The sequence below is a fragment of the Macaca thibetana genome, chromosome 5 (assembly GCF_024542745.1).
Source record: "Macaca thibetana thibetana isolate TM-01 chromosome 5, ASM2454274v1, whole genome shotgun sequence".
Taxonomy (NCBI): Eukaryota; Metazoa; Chordata; class Mammalia; order Primates; family Cercopithecidae; genus Macaca; species Macaca thibetana.
In genome coordinates this window covers 76,772,817-76,788,691 of record NC_065582.1, presented here as the reverse complement: position 1 = coordinate 76,788,691, position 15,875 = coordinate 76,772,817, and the positions used below count along the sequence as shown (strand labels likewise).

The 15,875-nt window shown below is 40.2% G+C and overlaps 1 protein-coding gene across 6 annotated transcripts in view; it reads left to right on the top strand.

Moving 5' to 3' along the window:
- The first annotated feature begins 2,527 nt into the window (after window positions 1-2,527).
- Window positions 2,528-15,875, top strand: part of ALPK1 (alpha kinase 1) — a 137,258-nt gene continuing 123,910 nt past the window's right edge. For all 6 annotated transcript variants that reach the window (XM_050791322.1, XM_050791318.1, XM_050791319.1 and 3 more), the window contains exon 1: window positions 2,528-2,746. The gene's annotated coding sequence lies outside the window, so the exon portion shown is untranslated. The remainder of the gene's footprint in view (window positions 2,747-15,875) is intronic.

Genomic DNA, 15,875 nt, shown 5'->3' with positions numbered 1-15,875 from the left:
CAGTGGCTCACTTCCATAGTCCCAGCACTTTGGGAGGCTCAGGCGGGTAGATCATTTGAGCCCAGGAGTTCGAGACTAGTCTGGGCAACATGGAGAAACACTGTCTTTACAAAAAACAAAAAACAAAAACAAAAATGAAAATTAGCCAGGTGTGATGGTGTACACCTGTGGTCCGAGCTACTTCGGAGGCTGAAGCAGGAGGATCACTTGATCCCAGGAGGTCAAGACTGCAGTGAGCTGTGATTGTGCCACTGCATTCCAGCCCGGGTGACAGCCCTGTCTCAAAAAAGTTTAAAATTAAAAAAATTTAAAAATAAAGACACATGCACAATATCTTTTTTAACAAATGGAAATTTTATACCATTCCTGTATTTCCTTAAGCTTCTGTTTCATTTCACTTCATCCATAGAAGTTTATCCCAGTATAAAAGAGTTTATATACTTGAAAGTTTTTGTCCTATTTCTTTTTTTTTTTTTTTTCCTTGAGGCGGAATCTGGCTCTGTCGCCTAGGCTGGAGTGCTGTGGCGCGATCTCGGCTCACTGCAAGCTCTGCCTCCCGGGTTCACGCCATTCTCCTGCTTCAGCCTCCCAAGTAGCTGGGACTACAGGCGCCCGCCACCATGTCCGGCTAATTTTTTGTATTTTTAGTAGAGATGGGGTTTCACCGTGTTAGCCAGGATAGTCTCGACCTCCTGACCTCATGATCCGCCCACCTCGGCCTCCCAAAGTGCCGGGATTACAAGCGTTAGCCACCGCGCCCGGCCTGTCCTATTTCTTTACGGTAAAATATGTAGGCCGGGTGCAGTGGCTTAAGCCTGTAATCCCAGCACTTTGGGATACTAAGGCAGGCAGATCACCCAGGGTCAGAAGTTCAAGACCAGCCTGGCCAATATGGTGAAACCCTGTCTCTACTAAAATACAAAAATTAGCTGGGTGTGGTGGTGGGTGCCTGTAGTCCCAGCTACTTGGGAAGCTGAGGCAGGAGAATCACTTGAACCCAGGAGGCAGGAGGTTGCAGTGAGTGGAGATCATGCCACTGTACTCCAGCCTGGGCAACACAGCAACACTCTGTCTCTCAAAAAAAGTATATATTGAAATTAAACCTTTCTGGCCGGGTGCGGTGGCTCATGCCTGTAATCCCAGCACTTTGGGAGGCCGAGGCGGACAGATCACCTGAGGTCAGGAGTTCGAGACCAGCCTGACCAACATGGTGAAACCCTGCTTCTACTAAAACTACAAAAAATTGGCTGGGCATGCTGTCAGGCACTTGTGATACCAGCAACTTGAGAGGCTGAGGCAGGAGAATCGCTGGAACCCAGGAGGCAGAGGCTGCAGTGAGCTGAGATCGTGCCACTGCACTCCAGCCTGGGCAACAAGAGTGAAACTCCATCTCAAAAAAAAAAAGAAAAAAAGAAATTAAACATTTCTATTTTCTGTGACCATAGACTCTAAGTATTAAACGTTCTTAAAAATTGAATTGTACAAGTATTGATTCATAATTGTTGAAAAAGACAAAAATAAAATGATATGTTTTGATGAATATTAAATGATAAAATTTATTCAAAAGGCGTTTCTCAATAAGATTTGTGGAGTTTCAAAAAATTAGTTCATGGATGAATATTACTTGTAGTTAGAACAAAACAACATTCCACAAAAATATACACATGGAAGAGGAGAGGAACTGTGTTTACATAAATAAATAGAGATAGAATTTTGTTATAGCAATGCCATTTGGTTATTTAAACTTCTAAGGTCATATATTAAACATTACATAGTGATCTATCACCAAATAAAAGTGTTTTAATTGATCTAGCAGCTGACTATTCAATTATTTCCTCCTATTTTGTTGTAAACCATTGACTTGCCAAAGCATTTATGACCCAGCTTTTGGAGTCCTTTACTCTGTCAGTTTCTAGGAAGTATACCAAAGGCCTTACCAAAATTTATCAAATTACTGTTAATAAAACTGATTCCTTCACTCTAGAGGAAACTTCTTTAACCCAGCAGGCTCGAAAAGGATTGAGAAAATTAAAATATTGTTCATGTCAATAGCTTTTCCAATAACATATATTTTGACGTTTAGAAATCTTATGCACTTTTGTTTTTTTGGTCAAAATTTCGAGTTGCAGATTTCAGTTGTTCCACTGAAGGACAGTGTCCACTGTGTAACTCAATAAGACACTCTTCACTGTCAAACTAGTCAGCCTAATCACATATTCTATCCAAAAAGTCCTAACTTTCTTTACCAATTCAAATAAACCTAGTAATACGTGTGTCTCTGTGATAGCAAGCTCACTTTGAAGACAGAGCACAGAATGAAGCCTTAGTGTGCGTCTGTCTTTTCATAATAGATTTCAACAATGTCACGTTCATTGTTTCTTACTGACATTCTCTCTTCTTGGCTCTAAGAGGACTCTCCATTCTTAGTCTAAATAATAAGTTTTTCTTTCACTTTCATTAGGAGAAGGAACTTTTCTGTTCCCAGAATACCTTTCGCTGAAGCAATTCCTAAAGGGGTGTGTCTTATGGTGCAAGATTGCTGAAAGTCCCGGAATTGAATTACACAACCATATTCTGAGACAGTCACAGGATTTGTTGTTTTTTTTTTTTTTTTTTTTTTTTTCCTACTTCCTGAAACTGATGCCATTTATGAGAAACAGTGTATTTCAAAGAGGCTGTACCAGAATTCACTCTGCTCCGAGTTAGATTTGCTGGTCTTAAAGTATTTTTCCTCTTCAAGATAAAAGTGAGTATCATCTTTTAAATGACAAAACATAGTAGATGGCATAATATATGAAGAAGTATTTTTCTTAAGTGTTGACTCGGTTTCCATCTGCTGATCTTGTCTACATTTAAATAACTTTAGAGCTCTAAGAACCTTGGCACTTCTGTAATAGAAACTTTCCAGAAAGGGGAGGGTGAGTTGGTGGGGTGAAGGGGGTGGAGTGGGGAAGAGGAGGGAGAGAAGGGAAGAGTTACCTACAATAGTAAACTGTAGTCGTTGTGAAGGGGAGAAAGCAAACCAGTTTTTCATAAGGTTTTAATAACAAGGTTCTTAAATCACTAAGCTTCTGGTCTTACTTTCACTTAATTGAGATGTTTAATTAAAGGATTGTTAGGATTATTTATTTGAAAAAAAATAACTCTTATGACTTTGGCCTGGAATACATAGGTAATGATAGAAACTACCACTTTTATGACGGCATCAGTAATTTTGCTAGGAAACAGGTAGATAGGGCACGAGACTTACTCATCAGATATGGGGAGAATTGATGGGAATTCTGAGTGCGTGGAAGCATTGTTTAGAGATAAAGCATCTAGAAAAATTAAATTCCTTTGCATGTCTATTTAGAAGAGTCCTTTCATTAAAAAATTCTAGTGTTTGAAATGAGTGCTTTAGAGTACTTTGGAAAGCCACAAATTAAAACCTTTAAGACGGTTTGGGATTTGAGGGTGGGTGAGGGTGCAAACAGAGGCAGGATCAGGAAGCAGAGGACTTTATGTCGCAATATAATGGCATCTCTGTTTGCAATATATACTTCTCGCTCTCTCTCTCTCTCTCTCTCTCTCCCTTTTACTTTCTTTTCACTTTGTGCTACTAATTCTCTTATAAGAAACAATATCCATTTGAATTGGGGTATAATTTATGCACTTGGGATACACTCTAGACTCCAGACCAATGTCAAGTCCAGTCTTTGTCTGGTGACCAAAATAATTTACTTCTCTCTTTCCACCTCCTTCCCACCCTATCAACCTCAAGCCTCAAGAGAAACAAAATACTTAAAATTATTTTAGAAATAACTTATTCCCCATATCAAAGATCTTTTAAATCTGAGATGAATCCCTTAAATTCTTCCCCCAAGAAGACACCAAAATTGTATAGCATCTCTATCTGCATGAGTAGGAAGCCAATAATTACTTTAAACTTTTCAAAATCTATTTTAAGCTCTAAAGAAAAGGCATGTGTAAATGATGATGGATATTAGGCATTATCATATAAAATAATACTGTGATGAGCTTGGTTGATGTGTTAAGCTGTAACAGTTCCTCCCAGCAAGTGCCATGTGATCTAGGTTTGGATTTAGAGCCTGCAGTTTTCCTGTGCATTTTAAGATATTTCTGAAGTCCCATGGCACCTCCTATCCCAAACAATTTTACTGATCCCTTTACCACGAACACGAGGCATGAACTGCTTTTATTGTTCTCTAATCTATTGCAGAGAATGATGGCTTTTTGGCATAAACTGTTCATTGTAAATGATTCTCTTTCTTGAAATTTTAAATGCCTGTGGATTGAAGAACTCTTAAAGGAATGAGCATTTAAACTTTTGGTGAAAATACATTCCACATTTTTGTGGGTTTTTTTGCATTTTGTATTGTATTTGTCGCCTCTCTATATGGGGGAGTCTTTGTTTCTTGTTATTGATGGTGACAACTATTTTTGCAGAATGTTGTAATATGCTTTATATAGAGAGAACTGTGGGATAGACAAACTTTAAAAACTTACAGGTAAGAATATTATCTGGTGCTATCATTCTTCTATGTCTGAAGAAAAGAAGAGATGATTATAACTTAAATATCAGATAAATATAAATACAACTTTTCCTAAGTATGGGATACATGCTACTGATTTTAGGCAGTACATGTCTAAACTTAAAAAATATGAGTTATTTGCTAGCTTAATATAAATTAAAAACATAATTTGCTTATAAAACCTAGAATTTAATGAAAACTATTGTTTAGGAAAGTGTTAAGTAAGAAGTTGAGCTAATTTACTATTGATTTTAAGGAAATGATTAAATACATAATATTACAGGTAATCTGCAGATTTGGCAAAAGTTATGAAGATGGCATGCAAATGGCTAAAGTTTCAGACATGCTACACTAATGCATTTGAGAAGTGGGTATTTTCTTAGCCAGTGCAGTATCTTTGAACTTTACTGGGCCTTGGTTACAGAGCTCAGTTGATAGTGCAATCTGTTCAATTTCCTAAGTGTAGATGTACAAAATATTTGACAGAGAAATATTTTATCAAATCTTTATCAGACCTATAGTCTAATAAACCATTGTATTTCCTCGTAAATTATTATACAATTGAAGGGATGCAGAAGATAGCCAATATTTTTTCAAATAAGAGTGATAGAAAGGGTGAAATGTCTCAGCGTGAATACTACAGGTTCATTCTGCTTGTTTCACTGAACTTCTGAACTCAGGGGCAGGGGGGACTTTAAATGTTATCTAGATCAAGGGCTATTAATGGACCATAGTATGTGCCAATGGCTATATGCAATAATTTCATTTCTGGGAGTCCATCCTAAGGAGGAAATAATTCTAGATAAGGGAATAATTGGCAAACATGTTCACCATAAAGTTATAATAACAAATAATTGCAATCATTCTCATAAAAGGGGGAGGTTAAGCAAACGATACAGTACCCAAAAACATGATAGGATAAAAAGATAGTACCAGCACAGAAAATACTAATTGAAAAACAGATTCAGGGGAGGCCGAGACGGGCGGATCACTAGGTCAGGAGATCGAGACCATCCTGGCTAACACGGTGAAACCCCGTCTCTACTAAAAAATACAAAAAAACTAGCCGGGCAAGGTGGCGGGCGCCTGTAGTCCCAGCTACTCAGGAGGCTGAGACAGGAGAATGGCCCGAACCCGGGAGGTGGAGCTTGCAGTGAGCTGAGATCCGGCCACTGCACTCCAGCCTGGGCGACAGAGCGAGACTCCGTCTCAAAAAAAAAAGAAAAGAAAAACAGATTCAGGATTGAATAACTTGTATGTACACAACTATTTACATAAAATGGTATAGATATAAATTCAGAAATAGTCTGAAAGTGATTGTTGTCTTATAGTGATAGATTGTCTTTTTCCCTTCCTTCTATTTCTTTCTACATAACATGATATTCTTACATAAGATTTTAAAATTATTATATAATATACTTACATCATTTTTTGAGAAAACAAATGTAATTTATTAAATAGAACTATATTGCTATTATTAGATAGTAAATAAAACTATGCAGCTTTGGAAGATAAAAGTTTTTCCTTCTTTTTATTTGGCATACAAATAACCAGCTACGTGAAAGAAGAGAGGACTGAGTCTTAGTGCTAGGAACAAGCGGGTGCAGCAAAGTCAGTGAACAGAGAAGGAAATACCAATCGAAACACTTACTATCGGTTCATTTTTCTTGTGTTGATTGCTTCTCTGTCAACTGTAACTTTCACTTCAGTCTAATAATTCTTTTGGCTTAAAAATAAAAAAAAAAAAAAAGGCAGGGAAGGGGGAATGGAAATTTGGCCTGACCTGTGTGCAAATAACTTCTTAACCCATTTCTTGTTCTTATGGATTTCCATATTTTGGATTTAGTAATTTATATCTGCACACAATGTACTTATATTCAATTTTGTCATGTCTTTGTATATTCTCCTACTGCACCTCAAAGTGCATTGTGTCACTGGCTCACCCAGCACTACTTTGACTTTAACCCCAGCACATCTGGTTACTGTGGTGCTTTCTCCATCAGTGCATAATATGCACCCAGAATATCTGCAGAATTGCCAACAAAAGCCTTGTCCATTCGTAATTACCTTTTTTTCTACAAAAAATTTTAGAACCTCATCATGTGTCCTTTTAGTTGGCATTTCTTCATAATAACTTCAGCTCTAATTAAGGTTTGGACACTGCTGGTCAACCAGTCATCATTTTCCAAGATAACTATATCATTACCAAGAAATGTTCTTCCCTGAGGTCATGCCCCAAATAATTATTGTGAAAGATAATAAACTGTAAGTGGTAACATCTCTTTTGAGATATTAATGTATTAGTTTTGACATACACTTCTGAAGATTGCAGGTTACTCAATAAGCAACATTTGAAGCCCTTTGAGCCTAGATTTCCTGTTACTCTAAACCTACCCTCTTCCTTGGGACATGAGAAACTTGGTTTAGGCTTCTGAAGGTACAGCTTGCCAGGGCAGCTCAGCAGCTGTTAGAAGCACCCTTACTCTGTTAATTCCGTGCTATACAGACTCCCGCACCATTATGTAGATAAGGTTAGGCTCTCCTTCTTTTTATTTATTTATTTATTTATTTATTTATTTATTTATTATTATACTTTAAGTTGTAGGGTACATGTGCATAACGTGCAGGTTTGTTACATATGTATACTTGTGCCATGTTGGTGTGCTGCACCCATCAACTTGTCATTTACATCAGGTATAACTCCCAATGCAATCCCTCCCCCCCCCCCCCCCCCCCCCCCCCCCCCTCCCCATGACAGGCCCCTGTGTGTGATGTTCCCCTTCCTGAGTCCAAGTGATCTCATTGTTCAGTTCCCACCTATGAGTGAGAACATGCGGTGTTTGGTTTTCTGTTCTTGTGATAGATTGCTAAGAATGATGGTTTCCAGGTGCATCCATGTCCCTACAAAGGACACAAACTCATCCTTTTTGATGGCTGCATAGTATTCCATGGTGTATATGTGCCACATTTTCTTAATCCAATCTGTCACTGATGGACATAGGCTCTCCTTCTAGCCTTCTGCTCTTTCTAGCTCTCTGTGGGTCCTTCTTGGGGCACATCCCTTGAATATATTTTCACTCAGTAAAGTGACCTCTGATCACCTTATTTCCAAGCACGTGTTCTCACCAGAATGTTCATCAAGCACTTGTGATAGAGACTTGTAGGAAGAGAAATGCTCTGGGGCATTTGATACATGGGATATAGAAGATACCATATATTCTGCAACAGCAGTCTCACATTTTATTTATTTATTTACGTATGTATTTATTAGACAGGGGCTCGCTCTGCTGTCCTGGTTGGAGTGCAGTGATGTGATTGTGTTCACGGCTCACTGCAAGTTCTACCTCTGGACTAGGCTCACATTTTAGAGCCTGAGTGAGCTATCGATTTATAGATGCATTTTCACCCCGTATCCTCCCATCATCCAATTCCAGTGTCTTTGAGGACAACTGAACCTTCACTCGATGACCTCTTTCACTCGAGTGAGTCAAAAAGTGACTTGAAAACCCTTCTCCTCCTTCACCGCTGACTCTCAGATTCATATCCTGGAGCTTACAGTCCCTGAGACAGGGTCTAGCTCTCAAATTTTATACTTCAGTATCCAACTCCCTAAAAAACCGCCTTCGTTCTTCATCTCTGCTTTCGTTAGCCCATCTGTCAAGACCTCTAGGTGCTGGTCCCCGCCCTCATTTCTCCCAGTCACCATTCCTCTGAGCCATCACTTACCTGTTCCCACAGGCCCCTCAGTCCTTAAGCATAATGATTAAGCACAATCGTAAGTGCTTAATAAAGGGTAGTTAATATCACAGTGACTACCACCATGGCTACTATTTTTCTCTTGGTTTTCTGCTCAGCCTATTCAACAAAACCCCAGCTCTTAATTAATCCACCCACTGCCTTATCTGCTCCCCCATCTGGACTCCTAAAGGCTTCTGGAGAAAACGCCACACAATTAATGCCACTAAAATTCTTGGTCACACTCTCAGCTGGACCCTTGGTGCTACCTGGATGGGCAGCTTCCCGGGCCACTCCTCTCAGGGACTCTTCTGAAAGTTTTTCATTCTCCTCAAGCCTCAGTTCTGCCACCTCACTTCTTACTCTCAGCCTAAAAGCAGGTAACTCCACCAACTTCCTTCCTCCCCTTCCCCTGCCCTCTACTTAAAAACCTCACACAACCAGGGCACCTCTGCCTCTTTCCTGTCGGTTTCAGTAAAAAGGGCGTCCTGCCTCCCCAAGGCAAAGCAAACCAATCCTTACAACTGGAGTCTGTTCCCTTCCTTTTTCCTCTTTCTGGAGGACGCTGCCTTCTCAGCCCTCTGCTGCGTTATTAAGCATGCTTAAGTGTGAGTATCCTGAAAAAAGCAAACAAACAAACGAACCCCTTTTTGTGGCTGCATCCCTCTTGGGCTACTTCCCTTTCTCTCCTGTGCCTTTCAGCCACACTTCTCCATAGACAAACCTCTACTCCTCAGCTCCATTTCTTCACCTTTTACTTCTACCTCCCTGCAATCTGGCATTTGCCCTGAACTTACTTAGATTCATGTATCAGAGGCTTCCCAGGAGACAAACCCAAAGGCTGATTTTTAGACTTTATTTTCTCTCTCTCTCTCTGCAATTATGACACTATTATGATACTAACTCTTTTTCTCTAAATTCCCTCCTTTGGTTTCCATATCACCTTGAGTGATCTTCCTGCCACATCTGATCTTCTGATCTTTCTCCCACGTCTCTGGCTGCTCTTACTTCTCTATTTTATTTCTCTGCCCCATTATACATGTTAGATTCTGCTCTCTACCCTCTTTCTCTCTTGCTGTATGTTCACCTTGGATGTACTTAACACTAACATATTAAAGGCCCTGCCATTCCTCTCCCTGAGTCTAGACTCCTATCCAAATGCTTACTTACCATTTCTACTCTGCATTCCACAGGCATCTCACATATAACATTTTCAAAATTGAACTCATCATTTACTGCCTCCACCAGTACTTTTTATATTACTGTCTGGCACTAAAATTCACCCTAGATTCAGCCAAGCCAAAAACTTTGAAGTCACCCTAGATGTCTTATTTTTTAAAAAATCAACAATAGCTAATCAATTTTGAAGTCACATTGATTCCATTCTCTAAATATCTTTTGAATCTACCATATCAATCCATTCTCACTTGGTTCAGGCCCTCAGCATCCTGCACCATACCCTGATCTCCTCCATCTCTAGTCTGGGTGCAGGGCTGTTTTTGAACAATTTGTATCAGATCATGCTGTTCAGAGGCCTCCTTTTCTGAGCACATATCTTTATAGCCTTCTTGATTTCCCAGATACATGCTTCTCCAGCCACATCTTTTATTCCTCTCCAACACCCCAGATGAAGCTAAACTTCAGTAGTGTCAAGCTACTTGTTCTTTCCCAACCATGCCATACTCTTGTCACCACTATTATTTTTCCTGCTTGCAAGACCATTTCCTTCCTTTGTGGCCTATTTTATTTCTAGGACCCAGCTCAAACATCACTACCCCTGGGAAGACTTGACTTATATGACTGCTTTCTACCAAAGTCGGTGGCCACTTTGTCCTGTTAGGTTAGCCATTTCTTAGGACCCAGAGCTTTTCTCTACTCAAGAACTTATTGAAATAAGTTGTAATGATTTCTTCTTCATCTCTGTACACAACTAGCTCTTTTTGAAGATCAAGACTGTATATTTTAAATCTCTCAATTCCTAGTACCTAGCCCAATGCATGACGCATTGTAGGTGGACAATACAGATTTGCTAAATAAATAAAATTTCATGGATCTCTACTGTCCTGCTCAATTTTTTTTCTGTATTGTCCACCTACAATGAGTCATGCATTGGGCTAGGTACTAGGAATTCAGAGATAAAAATATATATAGTCTTGATCTTCAAAAAGAGCTAGTTGTGTACAGAGATGAAGAAGAAATCATCACAATTTATTTCAATAAGTTCTTGAGTAGAGAAAAGCTCTGCGTGCTAAGAAATGGCTAACCTAACAGCACAAAGTGGCCACTGACTTTGGTAGAAAGCAGTCATACAAGTCAATGAGACTTAACACTGTTAAAACTCTCTAGCTCACAAAGGAAATTTACCCCATGGGTTAAGTTGAAAAATTAATTCATAAATTCATCAACATAACACTTGAAGAACGGCATCTATTTTCTCATAAGTATATAATAACACCTGCTCAACTAGAAATGGTAGAAGGTTGTAACATTTGAAAGGCTCCAGATCCTTCCAGATGCCTCCTTTGATTTGGTGTTACATAACAAAACAACACACCCTGAATATTTGCTCCATTTAAATATATTTAAAGAGTCCCAAAATGAATACTATAGATTCTGTATCAGCAGGTGTGTGTTTTAAAGCAGCTTATCCATAGCATGGCCAAGTTTTTGCTCTTGTTCTATCAGGTTATTTAAAAACAAGACTTTACTATCTATTCAAAATAACACCTAATCTAGGATACCTTTATCAAGTGTAAATGGGAACCTGTAGGACAGGATGCTTTTAATATGATACATTGACTGCCTGTGTTAGTATCAGCTTTGTCTCTTCCTTGCTTTTTGGCCATGACTAAGTTAATCACTAAGGGCCTTAATTTTCTCATCCATAACATGAGGATAACAACGTCCCTTTTCCTTAAGTTTTTTTTTTTTTAATTAAATGAGTTAATATATTCAGACCCTTATAGCAATGCTTGATAGAAACAAATTGAGTCTACGTATATCCTGCTGTAGCAGACCAGGCTGGCACTGATCCCTGGTCACCTGCTGCTGAACTTTGGGAGGGTGGAAGTAGCACTACAGAATCACAGAATCAAAAGGGACTTTAAAGACTTTAGCAAAAATCCCCAACTTTAGATAGGAGGAAACTGAGGTCTAGCAGGGAAAGTTGACTTCGCAAGTTCACACATAGCTGGTTTGTGATGGAGTCGGGATTAGAACCCAGGTTACCTAGTGTGCAATAAATGCAAAAAAGCACTCACTTGGAAGCAGGAGATTTACCATGTGGTTGGGATCCACCATGAACTGGATAGATCATGGGGTGGAGGAAATCCATGAGCAGGCAGTGTTTAAAGATGTAAGGAAGCAGCCCCCTTCCCCCACCCTAAATGACACTCTCATCTGTTCAGCAGTGCTGAATAATGATAGTTAATAACAATAAGTGGCATGCATTATTCTTCAATAAGTATTTGTTAAGCATGTTCCGTGTGTCAGCCTTTCTGTTACAATGCTTATATACGTTATCTTAATACTCACTACAGTTTTATGAGTTGACCATTATTGGTAGCAGTATTTACTCAATAAATGGTAATGATTACTATTTCCACCTCCTTGCTATGCTAGGCTGTTAGCATGACTCCATCTCTCTACCTCAGGCTGCGTGCTTAATCCATTCTAACCCTGCTGGTTACCAGAACTGCCAATTGTCTGTTTAGATCTGCTTTGCCTGAGATGACACACTTGCCAGAGCACGCTCTCCCAAGAACCTGAAGCCCTGTCTGTCCTTCAAGGTGCCTTCCTGACTTTCACAGCCAGCTCCAGGGGAGGATCTAGCCTTACCCCACTCCCTCCTTCCAGCTATCAACTGCGCCATGCCTGCCCGATACCAAGATATCAGAGATCTTTTCTAGGAAAGGGTTTTGATAAAGGTTGGCACTCACCGATGATGCTTGGCTATCGGGGTTAGTCATTTGTGTTAAGTAGGTCGGGGCAGGCAGAGTGGTGAGGATGTCCAGCTTTAAAGCAAGGCTGAAAGAAAAACAGAAGATAGCACGTGTGGAAACATTACCACGTTAACTGTAACATGAGTGAGAGGAAGCGCACACACCAAAACACACAGGGGGACACAGTGTTTTGCTAAATCATTTCTGAGTACACCTGGGCATCTCAATGTAGAGGCACAAAGACTGGTCAATTGTAGTCAGACAAAGAATACTTAGTTAAATTTTGAAAACTTACACTTTTTAAAATTTCATTATAAATACTATAGCTATACAAAGAAAAACTAATAAAATATTCATAGTGCTTATTTCTTAGTGGGATCATAGATAATTCTTATGTTCTTTTATATATTATTTTTCTCCAAATTTTTTTACAATGACACTGTTTTGCTTTCTGATGATACTATGTTTCAAAAATCTAGATTCTTTTTTTTTTTTTTTTTTTTGAGATGGAGTCTTGCTCTGTAGCCCAGGCTGGAGTGCAGTGGCGTGATCTTGGCTCACTGTAAGCTCCGCCTCCTGGGTTCACACCATTCTCCTGCCTCAGCCTTGCGTGTAACTGAGACTACAGGCTCCCGGAACCACGCCTGGCTAATTTTTTTGTATTTTTGGTAGAGACGGGGTTTCACCGTGTTAGTCAGGATGGTCTCGATCTCCTGACCTCGTGATCCGCCCACCTCGGCCTCCCAAAGTGCTGGGATTACAGGTGTGAGCCACCGCGCCTGGCCTAGATTCTTAAAAATATATTAAAGACAACTACAGCACAGAGACTCTTTAAGATTTTAATGATTTAAATACTTCTTTATCTAGCCCTTGTCAGAAATCTGGAAACATTGAGTAGGCTGGTAATACCTCTCATTTGCAAGCCAGTAGTTATTGTGTGTGAAAAAGGAAGTCACAGTGAAAGAACAGAAAAGCCTTAGTTATTATTGCAGCAAACAGGTTTCAGAAGTCCCACAGTGTCTCAAGACAGTTATCCCCGCAAGTCATAGTTGTCAGGAGAAAACCTTGTTAAGACTACAGCTGCCCATGCACAAATTGAAAGTGAACAGGAGGAAGCCAAGCAGTTCCTTCCAGCCAAGTTCCTTCCACAAGGCATGACCCTTCCGGTCACCCCACCTGCTCCTATTCAGCCTCTTTTGAATGCCCAGCTCATCAACAGTTGGCCTTTCATTTCACTCTGCTGACAAGGTTCAGTCATTAACAGAGGCCAACCAGGGGTTCAATGTGAACTCAACTGCAGATACCAAGTTAACATTTGAAGATATGCATCTGAAGTTTAAGGTGAAGTTTGGGCTGGAGATAGGAATTTGATGATTACTAATACATATGTGGTATTTACAACCATGAACTGAATGAAATCACCAAGGAATAGGTTTAGATGGAGAAAGGAAGATAGTTTGAGACTGAGCCTTTGCATATTCCAACATCAAGGGATCTAGAAGAAGAGCAGGAACCAGCCAAAAAGACTAAGGAGTGATCAGTAATACAGGAGGAAAACCAAGAGAGTATGGTTTCCTGGAACACAGCAGAGGAGAGAGGTTCCACGTCACACATTTTTGGCAGGTCAACTAAAATAAGGAGTAAGAATTGACTGCTAGAGGCCAGGCATGGTGGCTCACGCCTGTAATCCCAACACTTTGGGAGGCCGGGGCAGGTGAATCACTTGATGTCAGGAGTTCGAGACCAGACTGGCCAACATGGTGAAAACCCATCTCTACTAAAAATACAAAAATTAGTCAGGTGTGGCAGCAAATGCCTGTAATCGCAGCTACTCGGGAGGCTGAGGCAGAAGAATCACTTGAACCTGGGAGGGAGGTTGTAGTGAGTCAAGATTGCCCCATTGTTCTCCAGCCTGGGTGACAGACGGTGACTCCATCTCAAAAAAAGTAATAATAATAATAATTGAGGGCTGGAATTAGCAACATGGAGTTGATCAGTGACTTTGACAAAATTAGTTTCCGTGGCATAATGGGACAAAAGTCGAATTAGAATGCGTTTAAAAGAGAATGGGAAGGGAGAGGTTGGAAGCTCAAGTAGAGACAATTCTTTCAAGGAATTTTGCTAAAAAAGACAATAACTACTGATGAAAGTGAGATGAAGAGATTTTTCTTCTAAGATGAAAGAAATAATGGCATGCTTGTAAACAGATAGGAATGAGGCAAAGGACAGCAAAAGCTTGACGATGTAAAAGATTGAGAGAGGAAGAAGAGAGAAATGCTGCTGCCCTTGAATAGAAACACAGGTGGACTTAGTGCCCAAATGGAGTTCTTGGTTTTAGATAAGAGCATGGGTGGTCCCTCTCTGGTAGCCAAAGGGTTGACAGAGTATGGGGTGCAGCTGCCGTTAGATTCGTAGAAGGGAGTGGTAGCCTGTGGAAGTCCTTGTCTGGTAAGGATGAGGGTGGAGGAGGAAGAGACAGAATGAAATAGTCACCTAAGTGAGCAGAAGGTAAACAGATCATAAAAGAACAGTAAGAGTTCAGGAATAGGATCCATAGATTCGAGGTCCCAGTGGGATTTTAGGATTATTGGATTTTGGAGACTAAAAGGGGACAAGATGGGTACTAGTGAATAGAGAGAGAGATTCATGAATTCGAAAATCTGGAAGAGTTGCTGTGATTGATGATAACAAAGTTTAGGCTGTATGACCATGGAAGTGAATGACTGAGGTTGTGTCAAGGACATCTTTGGAAGAAACGATTTCAAGGAACAGAGAGTCCTGGATCATCACATGATTATTGAAATATCCAAGAATAAGAGTGGTTTGTGGAGACCAAGTGATCCAGGAGCCAAAATGCCCTGAGAACTGGCAGCTGATAGCAACAATGAAGGGCAGTGGGAGAATAGAATCTGGTGACATGAATTCCAAAGTTGGGGATAGGAGTGTGTGAAAGCAAGGTTCATAAGCGGCAGTTAAGAACAGGAGACCTCTATCTAGGATGGTGGTTTAGGGGCTGTAGGAGAATAAGCTGGCCTTTGAGAGGGTTATAGGAGAGGTGAAAAAATGTAAATTACTGGGAAGAGTAATCCATTGCCTTTTTTTTTTTTTTTTTTTTTTTTTTGAGACGGCCTTGCTCTGTTGCCCAGGCTGGAGTACAGTGGCCTGATCTTGGCTCACTGCAACTTCTGCTTCCTGGATTCAAACGATTCTCCTGCCTCAGCCTCCTGAGTAGCTGAGATTACAGGCACACCCCACCACACCTGGCTAATTTTGTATTTTTAGTAGAGATGAGGTTTCGCCATGTTTTGGCCAGACTGGTCTTGAACTCTTGACCTCACGTGATCTGCCTGCCTCAGCCTCCCGAAGTGCTGGGATTACAGGTGCAAGATACTGTGCCCGGCCACATTGTCATTTTAATATACGATAAAGTAGTAATTATTATTGCAAACTTCGTTAGCAACATTTTTGTATAAATAACTGGGGGATTCCCATTTTTCTGGCAGGCCCCAAAAGTAGTAAAGAGACTTTTTTAAAGTCAGTGGATGAAAGTTTCAGAACTCCAGGAGATAACGTATCAACCCCAAAGGTTTTTCAGCAAACTCCTTTTATTTCATGCGTAATGAAATTATCAGATATGACCACCACTGATAGTTTGATCCTCTGATGG